The following is a 13118-nucleotide window of genomic DNA, read 5'->3' on the forward strand; positions in this document are numbered from 1 at the left end:
TGATTAAAAAGTTGAGACTATTTATTTCAAAAGAAACAGTGGAGGTAGAGGAGGGCCAAGATGAATCTCCCCTATACTTGTTTAAGTATAGGGGAGATGTCAACACATTACTGATTCAAGCCACTTCTCACACTATCAAACCAGTAGCAAGAAATATGTTGAAGTTCATATGTGTCTTTAGCCTCTATGAGATGTAATGTAATGAATAACTACTCATATGTGTGTAATGGATATGAAAGTGAAATGTGCACAATTTTGAGACACACGACACACAAACATTTATGGGTGTGAAGAACGGGGAAAAATGGAGTGGTAATTATCCAACCATTAAAGAATTGCATTTGGTGATGCTTGTTTAAGTAAAGTTTTTGTTTATCAGCAGATGAAAATGTTTTCAAAATGGTCAAATATCTCTCAAAGATTAATCACGCTCAGGTAAACTATAATTTTAACTTTCTAACACACACACAGGCGGAGATGGGAGAAATCCCAGGTGCCATCTCACACGAACATACCTCAGGTAAACCTTCAATCTCAAAAAAAGTAATGAAAGGGTTGCTAAAGTTTGCAAAAATTCATTCTGATCAGCGTTTAACTATCTGAGAAATTGATGAACTTCAGCTCTCCTTTAGATCATGCCAGACAATTTTTACAGAACCAGTTAAAAATTCCAATCATCCCAACTGAAGCCAAATTTATTCTTTCCAAAAAAATAATAATGACAGAGCTCAAATTTGAAATGAAAGAGTGGTGTACAAGGTGTATGAGAACTGAACAAAAAATATAAATGGAGAAAGAACAAAAAAAAGAAGCACCAGTGACAGCATATGCCAGGCTACACACACTATCAACTGTTTTGTTCTCCATTTATATATTTGTTTTGCTCAGTTCTCATGCATCTTGTAAAAAAATTTTACAAGATGCATGAGATTTTTTTTTTTTTTTAGTTACAAAATTTAGAAACAAATAAGGGAGTAGCTTAAAATAAAATAGTGTGAAATATCAAATTTCAACAGAGAACTATACATCAAATGCTGAGGGAATCCTAATAAGCAAAAACAGAAATCGCAAAGAATTTATAATGACATGAAAGAAATTTCACGTCATTGTTACTGCCCAATGTGGCTAAAATAAAATTAATTAAAAATTTTTATGGCTACACAGATGTTGGGAGCACCAGAACCATCTGAGTAAGCAAAGGATAACTGAAATATCACACATAAAATAAACAAAAAAAGAAACTGAAATGTCAGCCATCAATCCCAAACTTCACACTGCTGCTGAAATATGATGACTGACAGACTATCTCATTAGTCACTTAACTCAAATAAGTGCCAAAGGCACTTTTTCCTTTTTTACATTCAGGTTTCATTCATTATGAATATGTTCAGAATGATCAGGCAGCGAACGTAATTACAAAGAAGTTTAGATTTGTAGATAAAAATTTAGATGGTGGCTGGTTTCTCCACTATGACAATGCTCCTGCACACACACCACACCCTCCATTCAAGAACTCTCGGCCCAATAAAATTTCATCTAGAATTTCACTCTCCATAATATACACCAGACTGTTTCATATGATTCTCTCTCTCTCTCTCTCTCTCTCTCTCTCTCTCTCTCTCTCTCTCTCTCTCTCTCTCTCCAAACTGAAAATGAAGTTGAAAGGACAAAGATTTGATGATATTCCAACAGAATGAAACAGGCCAATTGAAGACTTCCAGTGGTGGCAAGAAATTTGGGACATTTGCATATCATCAGAGGAACTGCCATTATAGGGGACTGCTTATAAAATTATTGCAATGTGCAAATTTTTATTCAAAAAGTAGTCTCTTTTGATCAGAACTTCTTCCAGAGCATGAGCAACAATAAAGATATAATAATACACAGAACCAGGATAGTTTTTTTTTTTAAATAATATGCTATATATTACTATTCACTTCAAAGTGTTGGGTGGTGGTGGGAACTGCACACACTAAATCACTGCTAAATACATAAATCCGACAAATATTTTGTGACTGGGTTTTATCAAAGACAGTTAACCAAGTGTCTATTTTGAATACTTGCAGAGTATAATTTATTATGGTAATGACTTACGTTAAAGAAAAAAATTCAATGAATCAGAAATACAAAAAGCCTCTAACTACATGATTTTAATAACTTGTATTACACTTAATTACTGGTTGAAATATAGTTCAAAGTAAGACAAACTTTTGTTGTAAATGTGGAAAAAAAAATCCAGCAGTGGTGTAGTTTTAAAATATCACTGTCATTAAAATAACTCTGTGAAGGCAACAATGATGTGATAAAATGAGAAATTTGAGCTATGTTCAAGTGCTAATGCACTCGCATTGTTCACAGCAGCTGCTCACATAAATGTTCAGAAAGCCCATTTAAAAATATCCTTTGCACACAAAGCAACAATCCAAAAGTTAAAACAACTAGAATTTGAAGAGAGCACCATAGTGAGGGAGTATTTCTTGATAATCTTCGTAAAACAGATGTTAAGTTGCACTTTACTCACATCACATTTGTACACATACTGCATATAGCTGCCTTTATACAAATAAAGTTATTTTATCAGTTGATTTTTTAAAGGCTGAAAAATCGTAATTAAAATTAATATGAAACAAATAGGTGGAATGAATTCTTCTGGAGCACTTTGGATTAGATTAGAGTTAAAGCTATTGTGAGAAATAAAACTGTAGAGATACATAGTAAGCAATTACAAACATTAAAAAAGGGTTCTGCAGTAAAAAAATAATCCAAAATTAGAACTAAAAAAATTTATATAAAATATTTTTATACATTTTATAATAGATTTTGAATTTTCCAGGCTCCAAAGCCTTATTGTTAACTGTTGTGCAAGCCAGATTTTTCAATCAGATGTCACGCTGCACTCTGTGAAGAATGGGAGTCCTCCAAGTCACGCAGTTCTCCAAACAAATAGTACTTAGAGTACACACACAATCCTTCACGCACAATTTGCATGGTACGAAACAGTACAATCCTGTCAGGTGGTAGAAGTCAAATATCATCAAGATCAAAGAATGCACGTGACTTTGTTTGAGTTACAATGGTAATGTATCTTTAATTTGCTACTTACACATGTAAAATGTTCTAGCAGAGTACAATGTTATAGTAGACCACCAATTTACTGTTGTTGGAAATATTTCAAATGAGAAAAGAAAAAGATTAATTAATTTGAATGAATGGAAACTTGCACAGAAGGCACTGTGACAGGACGTACTCATCCATGCATTCATTTTCTTGTGCGTATCCAGCTCATCTGAGAACTGCTTGCTTGGAGGACTTTTTTCCTTTTTTTTTTGTAGGAGGAAACTGTCATTTAAGTACCTGCTGTGCAAATCTTCCTACGTTTTATAAGATTCAATTCTTAACAGTACACAAAAACACCAAAATATACATAAAGAGACAGAAGCTATTCTCTTGTGTATTTACCTCAAAATACGTGCATTATATGCAGTGGTCAAGCTTTAGAACAACTTAAGAATGAAATCACCTGGTAATATTGAGCATATAATTATCTGTGAAAGGAGAACTGACATATGTCAGTGTGCCATATAAGATTAAAATGCACGCTGTACAAGATAAAGATATTTGTAACGTTATTACACTTCATATACATAAAATATAGGCATTTGGGGTTTTAACAGTATGCAGCTTGAGGTTACATCTCAGATCTTCAACACTGAGTTTCAATGCTCTTGGTCAGTTCATTCACACTTTTGTTCCTATGATAAAATTAATGACTACATACAACTCTGTATCATGGAATACAAAATACAGCAATATTTCTTTGTTTCATTTACAAATATTGGAAGAGAGACTTGTAAGGTTTAGGCATTTTGTTTTACTTCCACGCATGATTAAACTGTCTGTAGTAAATCTTCAGGTAATAAACCTTTATGTACCAGTTGTACGCTAGCTCCAAATACAAATCACTTAATATTTAGAGCCATCTCCAGAAGCAATGAGCAGGTGTTCATCTGACAAATCCAAACTGTGCTTACATAATTTGGATCAGAGAAGTCACAATTATCAGCTCCAATAAAATCTTCGCTTTACTCCGGCAGTCACTTATTCTTGCTAAGTCTGTGCTTTACATCTAGAGTGATAAACATTGCCTATAATTAGTGGAATCAAATAACAAAAAAAAAAAAAAAAAAAAAACACACCTCGCGGCCTAAAAATTGAAATTTGCTTACAAATAAACACAAATCAATACTATTAAAATGTTTAATTTTAAATACCTGGTTATTTTTGCTTTAAAAAGTTACATATGATGAAGAGGTATTCTGTTTGGTTTCAGTGAATAAAAGATTAATAAATCAGGTATGACAGATGCATCTAAAAACGCAAAGTAGCATTAAAGGATGCAAGGGTATATATAAGTTTGTATTAATACATTGAATAAAGTAAGCATAAATGGATGTGAAAGTTACACAAAGTGCCAGTAATTAGAAGGGTGAGGAAAGTAGAAAAAGAAGTGTAGTAGATTTGTGAAAGAATGTTAATATCCTAAAGGTTATGATGAATTAAGAAAATTATGGGCTGAATTACCAAGCCAACAGAAAGTGTGAGAACTTTAAAGTAAAATTAGTACATCAAAATACTAATAAAATAAAAAGCAATTAAAATGAAAATAAAATGATAGTGTTATAGCTGTCATCAAATATGGGGGGAAAATATATTTAGAAAATGGTCAAATATAGGTAAGGCAAATATGCTTGAGCTGATGTCAGCTGAAATAAATAAATATTGATATATGATCAAGTATTTCATCAGGGAACTACACCTGACTATGTATCAGGAACTGCATTTCTATACTTGTCCATAGTAGTAGAAGAAAAGTGAAAAGCCAAAAAGCAATGAAAATGAAATTAGCATATTCTAATACAGTATGGATATGGTAGTCCCAATGCAGTGTAATTTATTTAGGAAAATAAAGGATCAAGTTAGAATAAATATGGTTAATATAAATATGTGGTGTAGGATTTAATTATGTATAGATAAGATTCAAATGATTCAATAAATAAATTTGGAACAAGCACATGGTATAGGGCGCCTCCGTAGCCAGGTGGGAAGGAGCAGCAGTGCGTAGCACATGCTTCTTGATTAGACCGGGGTTCGAGCCCGTCACCACCAAATACGGAGTATGCGGAAAGGTCAAGGAATGACCACCGCATATCCCGGAGCAATATGGCCTTAGTTGCTAATGCTCCTAAAAAAAACCAAATAACAAACAGCACATGGTATAGGGTGAGGTATTAAACTGAGGATGGGGAAGGGAAAAAGGAGTATTTTAAATAAATACAGAAGAAAAATAGAGAAGTAGGATAGTAGAAACGTTCATATCACCCCCGTGTACACTAACAGTTTTATGAATGGGAAATACAGTACAAATAGACAGCAGAAAGATAAAAAGCAAAGAAAAAGTTATTAAATAACACTAAGCTTGCTGGGGTTGTGAAGCCCAACCTTAAGTAAGGGCTCTGGCATTTGTAAACGTTAACATAAAAGGGAGCTAATACCAAATGCTTGTATTGAAATGAAAAATATGCGTGTCGAAACATGCCGAGAAACGAATCTAAAACGAAACCAAAAGTATAATAAAGTAAAAGTGAACGATACCTGGAGTATTTCAAGAAATGTGTAATGGAAATAAGCTGGCAGGAAAAAATACATACTTAGTAAAAGGAAAAAGCGGGAAGATGAAGCATACATATTCAGAATGCACGCAAACTTCAATCACATTAGCAATATATCTACATAATAAAGTTTATAGCAGCGTAGCGGACTTAATAGTAAGCTGAAAAGAAATGCAAAACAGTGGGAAAATAGTGATCTCCACTGTCGTATTTAGAATAGAAGTGTATGGAGATAATTTAAAATTAGTGTTGGAAAAAGAAATGCGGCGGGAATAGTATGTGAAAAATTTATCGTGATAAAGTCACAAAATTATAAAAATAAACACATTACTGTTAATAGATAGTGTTGTACAATAAGTTGGCTAAAAAACATGTACACGTTAGACCAAAATGATGGGGCTACTTTATATTAAGCTGAATAGTCTCATATAAGGGAATGATTGTAAACGTATAAGAGTATAGAAAACAAGAATCATCAAATGTTTTGAGATATAAATAGATTAATAATTAAAATCTATAGTCCAATTTATAAAGAATCCAATTTTGTAAGAAAATACATCCAAGGAATAAAGAACTAATTCAAATCCCTAGATATCAGTAACGTGGTGACTTTAGATCCAAAGGTGGTGTATTTAATAAAGGATCCAATTATAAAAGAACAGGAAATAAGTCCATATATATGAAACAATTCCAAGCAAAAAACTATAGTATGGAAGAACAGAAAATAATTCCATGTATATAAAATAGATACATCCACAGGTAGTATCAGGTGTGAATTCACTGTGGAAAGAATAGTAAATGAATTCAAGAAAAAAGTACCAGTTGATGTATCCAATGGTAGCATAGTTAAGAATCCAATTATGAAAGAATAGGAAACAAGTCTATTGACATGAAACAATTTCCTTGGAATTGTTCCAATTTTTTAATTGTTTTCATTTTAATTTCTGAAGAGTATCACACAGAAGTGTTCTACGTACCATACTGAGGTAAACTTCTCTTATTCATTTTTAGTATTAGTAATGGCCACATGGTGCAAGAAAGCCTATGGCTTATGCTGCACCAGCCAAAAAAAACCGAATAAAACTGATAAAAAAAATAATAAATAAAATAATAATAGCAATTAATAAAAGAAAAGGAAATTAAACCAATCATCTTTTGCGCATCTCGTCACCCGAAGGTACTATCCAGATGACCTTTGAATTTCCCCAAACTGTCAGCCTCTACCACCCATGTAGGCAACTTATTCCTCGCTGGCTAAAATAAAACTTCCTGCAGTCCAATCTAAACATTTCCCCCGTAACTTGAATTTATGTCCCCCAGTTCTAGCATCATTTATAATCTTGAAAATTTCATTCTCATTCATTTTACTGATGCCTCTCAGAGCCTTAAACACCTCAATCAAATCTCCTCTAAGGTGTCTAGTTTCCAAACTCCGCAACCCACATATTCCAAGTCTTTCTTCATAAGAACGCCCTTTTGCTGACCTCACCAGGCAAGTTACCCATCTTTGCACCCTTTTAAGAAGCTCAATGTCTTTCTTTAGGTGCTGTCTCCATACTTGAACACAGTATTCCAAGTGTGGTCTAACAAAAGCCTTATATAATGGGATTATCACGTCCCTATCTCTCTACTTGCAAAAGTTTGATAGATCATCGATAGGACACCATGTACCTTCCTTGCAACCTGTTTACAATACTCAGAGAATTTCATGCCTGACCGTATCGTAACACCCAAGTCCCTTTCCTCCAGTACTGGGGTTTAGTTGAACTCCACCAAGTGAATAAGTTATTTTCGGATTACTGTTTCCCAGGTGTAATACCTTACACTTTATTGGATTAAAGGATAGTTGCCATTTTTCTGACCATTCCTGAAGTCTCTCTAGGTCTCTCTGAAGAAGCTCAGCTTGACAGTGATCATTAACTACTCTACCAATTTTAACATCTGCAAATTTAGACATCACGCCTTCTATGCCTTCATCGATGTCGTTTATGAAAATTAAAAACAACAGTGGTCCTAATACTGATCCTTGGGGAACCCCACTTCTTACATCAACCCAATCTGAGGAATAGCCATTTATCACAACCCTCTGCCTCCTACCCTGAAGCCATCCTACTATCCATCTAAGGATTTTCCCAGTGATTCCAACCTGTTCCAGCTTATAAAGCAACTGCTCATGTGGGACTGAGTCAAAAGCTTTGCTGAAATCTAAATAAACAATGTCAAAATTATTCCCTAAATCCAGCTCGTGAGTGACCCTTTCAAAATAGCAAACCAGATTTGTTAAACATGATTTTCCCTTCACAAAACCATACTGAGTATCCTTGAGAATTTCAATTCGATCCAAATGATCCTGAATTCCACCCTTGATCATTGCCTCCATGATTTTCCCTACCACTGAAGTCAGACTGATAGGTCGATAATTTCTCACTTCACTCTTAGAGCCACCCCTTATGTATGGGAGATACATTGGCACTTTTCCAATCCAAGGGAATCTCCCCAGAGTCTAGTGATGCTCGCATAATTAGCCTCAATGGTTCAATGCACTCGCTTGCCGCCTCTCTTAAGATTATAGGGTATATTCCATCAACTCCAGGAGCCTTACTGGTCTGTAGGCTCGAAAGTTTTTTCATTAAATAATCTTGGGAAATTTCAATATCATTAATTACATATTTTTCAACTTCACTCCCACAATTTCCCATTGCCGTAAAAAGATTTTTCATTTGTAAATATCGATGCAAAATAACCGTTGAGTTCATCTGCAATGGCAGCTGGTGTATTTAATACTATCCCCTTTCCCTTACGTAAAGGTCCGATCTGGTTTGTCCTGCTCTTCTTGGCATTTATATATGTGAAGAATTCCTTAACCCAACCCCCCTCTTTGCTCTGTTTGCTAGTGATTTCTCATAAACTGCCTTTGCCCGTTGAACCTTTTCTGTGGCTCTATTACAGATCACCTTGTAGCTGTTATAGGCTTCAGTATTTTTTATTTCCCTGTAACCTTTCCATGCCACCTTTTTCTGCTCAAGTAATGTGGCAACTTCACTATTCATCCAACTTGGAACCCTCCTTGTGGAGTATTTTTTTAATGGTAAATACGCATTTAAGGCATCTGTGATTAATGTTTTAAAAGCATACCACAGTTCAATTGTATTCATTCTCTGTGCGATATCTATCCAGTTAATAGAGGCCATGTAGTACCTTAAGGCATCGTAATTTCCTTTTCTGAAATTAAAACCCATTCCTTTGCCTTTTACTGCTGCTACCTCTCTCATTATCATCATCATCCACCATAGAACTCCGTGATCACTTCCTGCTACTGGTTCCTCTACTTACAGCCCTGTTATGTTCTGATTCATGGGTGATGATGAGGTCTAGGATATTCTTTTCTCTAGTACTTTTCCTGACATGTTGATACAAATAACAGTCATCTAGTTGATTTAAAAATTTTGTTCCCCATGTTGAGTTTCCTTCCCATTTACTCCAATTGATTGGAGTAAATAAGGCAAATAAGACATTGACGCTTACTTGCCCATTCCATTTGCATGTAAAGTCTTTCGTCATAATCTTCACAATCACCTGTTCTGTAGATTACTCCTACTCTCATTATACCTTTGTTTCTAACTATCTCACACCATACAGATTCTATACTAGCATGTGAAACGGCTGAATCCGGGAACGCTATCGTCGCACTCAGGCTGCTTCTGATAAGAAGCATTACCCCACTACCCCTTCTGTCTACCCTATCCTTCCTAAATACATTATACAAGATGTACTGAAACTCATCATCCCCAATTTCCAGGTGGCACCATGTCTCCGTAAGCCCTATTATGTCCGCGTTACTTGTTTTAACCAGAAGTTTGAATTCACTCATTTTATTGACGACACTTCTAACATTACTATATAAACTTAATTGTTTATATAGTAATGTTATTGACTTACTGTTCTTGTATATTTAACAACCCTTGATGTTTTTTAGGCTCTCTTCCCTGGCATTAGCTACCCGCTCACTTGAAACGTTTCTGCCCCCAGAACATCCAGATAATATGTCCAGTTGGGAGGTGGTAGATGACTATCATCAACCGGTGAAATACCAACACTTTGCTTATTGGAGGCTTGAAGTGGTGAAACCCATGTTTAGTCTCTAGAGCAAAGTTTCCGGCATCCCCCCCCCATACTTCTCCTTCAATCCATGCACGGTACTAAGTACTATAGGTTTTTATATCTTTTGTGTTTGGGGTTTTCATAAAAAAAAAAAAAAAAACAGATAAGAACTCTTGCGGTATGTGCAAGAGTTACTTTGACCAATATTATCAGATAAATGCGTGTCAGTATTACCTCCCCCCACCTAACTAGCAGTTTCCCTGAACCTTTAAGTACTGGCAAAAACTTTTGCACCACTTTTGTTTAAGTGTATCCCGCTCTACAGAACAAATTCTTTCTACCTACCTACAAGTGTGGGCCATGCTGATAGAAATTTCCCCCCCTAAAGCCTTGCAGAGTCCTTCAAGTTTTCAGTTAATCCACAAGGCTTTTAACATATAATCCTCCCTATCGTGTCTGGGCAATGCAGACACATAGACATTGTGGCCTAGCTCGCGGCATTTCCTCAGCATGGTCCTGTATTTTTCCAACAAATCGTCAGGTCGTGAATGTTTAATGTCATTAGTCTCCACATGAATAATAATATTCTCTTTACCCCCCCTTAAAATCTGACAATCTGTTGGTGACATCATCATTAATAGTTGCTCCCGGCAGACATACCCTGGTTCTATTCCACCTATCCTTATTACAAAAAATATTCCTCGTTTCCCTGACAATGGAGTCTACTAATAAAACAATGTCCTTTTTAACCAGAGTAGTTTGCACTTGGTTTTTCTGTTTTGAGGCCAGAATCGGGTGTGCATCACTTAGTAGATTGCTGGAGTCTTGAGTCCTTGTCGTGCTCCCAGATGCATTATTCTCGAGGGCAAGCACCCGTTTTTTTCAGGGACCCAAACTGTTCCATCAGTGCACCAAATTGTAATTTAAGATCGGTGCACTCCTTACATCGATCACAAATAAAAGAATCCCCAGATGAGCTAGGATTACTCACCAGGTTGACCTTGGAAAACATTCCACAGGTTACACAATGGATTAAATCATGACTCACCCGTAAATCGCCATCGGCTATTTCTGTGTGAGTTGTAAAAATATCTATAATATTATTAAAATCAAACTATTACAGGAAAACCTATAACAAAATAATCCAACAATATCTAAATAAATCAAATATTTAAAAGCATTAAACAATAGTAATCCAATCCACTTAGCTGAGGAGCCCTGACAAAGCGCGTCCGCTCACCTCGAATGCCAAATTACAAATATTGTTTACAATTTACAATTACAAATATTGATAAAAATAACAGGATTTTAAACACATTACTGAACAACTAAGCAAGCAAGAAAAGGTATTAAACTGTGTTATGGATCCAGGGCACTAGTTATAGTAGAAATACCATCAACCATAATGAAATATAGACAAATGTTTATTTTTAGTGTATTGGGTAGGGGTGCTGACCTGTCAATTGTAATCACCATAGAACAATTGAGAATGCCAGCAAGATAAAAGCAGATAACCCGAAATTAAATTAGATTAACATAAAAATAATAATGATAATAACGATGGTACCTAACGTAGTGGGTCTTAGGACTTTAACTACGTCTTTGAGTCTGGGTGCGAGGTTAGACTTTGCGGACGTAGCTCCTTGAAGCTCTTGAAACAGAGAAGTTTTTCCTGATTAATTTTCTGATTTATTAGTTTAAATTGTCATATTAACTTATTTTCTAGAGTAGCTTTATATTCCTAGTTACGATACTTAGTTTAAAGTTTAACTTAGACAGAGATTTTGTAGATATTACTTAGTATCGGTAACGGTATCAAATCCACGTGTCACAAATTGAACAAGAGGTCTTTTTTTTTTAACCAAATTTAGTCCATTTATTAACAAATTGTTATATCAAATTATCTTCTATAAGTAGATTATAGACCTAGTCAGGATCCTTAGTTTATTCTAAATTGAGATAGCGAGATTTGGAAGCTAATCAATACTTACGAGTCCGTAGAAGTACCGTTCGAGAATTCCCGCCATTTTTACACGATAGCATAAGCGTAGTGTAGTATAGTGCACAATATAATATTGTCAATTAATCAGTAAATCTATTAATCTTGATAAACTTTATTGTCAATTAAATTGTATTTTTAACTCTATATATATATAACGACTTAATCGTAACAAATAATTAATACATAACTATAGTGGTACACGTGATACGGAAGTTGTATAAAGGGAACTCGTAGAAAACACTAGATACCGAAAAATAAATATAGCGTTATAACTGTTTTGGGATATAACTTAAGGATTTAATTTTTGTTTTGAAATTTTATTGAATTAAATCGGAATCATGACTCTGACCAGAGCAGCAAAGCAAAAGGCTCAAGCTAATGGGAGTGCTGTGGTTCAGGGGAGAACTGAGGGGGTCAGTTGCCCTCTGAATCACAGTCTTTTAAAATGCACTGTTTGCTTGATGTTTGCGGAGCAGTCGGGTACGGGACACGATACTGCCAAGGGGGATGTCTTTGTGTGTGCACGATGTAAGGAGTGCAAGGAAATCAGGCGACAACTCAGCGTTGTTATGGGCCTTTATGAGAGCTTGAAGGACAGGGTGGATGCCCTCGAAGGAAATGAATTGAGGGGCCCATCAAGCTCTCAGCTGCCCACATCAACGCCAGAGCTTGCACTTGGTCATCAGGCAACACAGAGGCAGCCCCCTAGGCAGAATGCGCTGGTCCCACAGGAACTAGTAGTTGTTGGTGACTCTATTGTCAGGGAAACGTGGAACATGCTTTGTAAAAAGGATAGGTGGAATAGGACCAGGGTATGTCTGCCAGGGGCAAAGGTTGATGACGTTGTAGAGCGGATATCATCTTTTAAGGGCACAAAAGGTGATATAGTTGTACACGTTGGCACTAATGATATTAAGAGTAGGAGACCGGCGGAATTACTTAGCAAGTACAGGTCACTGTTGAAAAAAAGCGGTGAATTAGGGTTGAATTTGAAAGTGTCTGCAATTCTGCCCAGACACGATAGGAGGGAGTATATGATGAGAGCCTTGTCGATCAATTCGGCCCTGGAGGGATTATGCAAGGCTCAAGGGGTAGACTTTTTTTCAGCCTGGACTGTACTTGTTAACAGGAGAGATTGCTTCTACAGGGATGGGATACACTTAAATAGAAAGGGTGCAAGAATTTTTGCTGATGCTGTCGAGGCAATGTTAGGTGGGTCGGAAAACTGCTAGTTGGGGGGATACAAGGACTAATAGATTAACAGTAGCCACTGGCAGAGGTGGAAGTGATTCTTGCACTGCTTCTATTGAAATGAGCAGAAGCCTGAAAAACAAGATGCAGGATAT

At 35.8% G+C, this 13118-nt stretch overlaps 1 protein-coding gene across 2 annotated transcripts in view; it reads right to left on the reverse strand.

Moving 5' to 3' along the window:
- Positions 1-2135: 2135 nt before the first annotated feature.
- The window catches only part of LOC150087581 (uncharacterized), a 317512-nt gene continuing 306529 nt past the window's right edge, over positions 2136-13118 (reverse strand). For both annotated transcript variants that reach the window (XM_090371262.1, XM_090371263.1), the window contains exon 7: positions 2136-4126. The gene's annotated coding sequence lies outside the window, so the exon portion shown is untranslated. The remainder of the gene's footprint in view (positions 4127-13118) is intronic.

The sequence above is a fragment of the Mastigoproctus giganteus genome, chromosome 4 (genome assembly GCF_048544385.1).
Source record: "Mastigoproctus giganteus isolate SK-2022 chromosome 4, ASM4854438v1, whole genome shotgun sequence".
Taxonomy (NCBI): Eukaryota; Metazoa; Arthropoda; class Arachnida; order Uropygi; family Thelyphonidae; genus Mastigoproctus; species Mastigoproctus giganteus.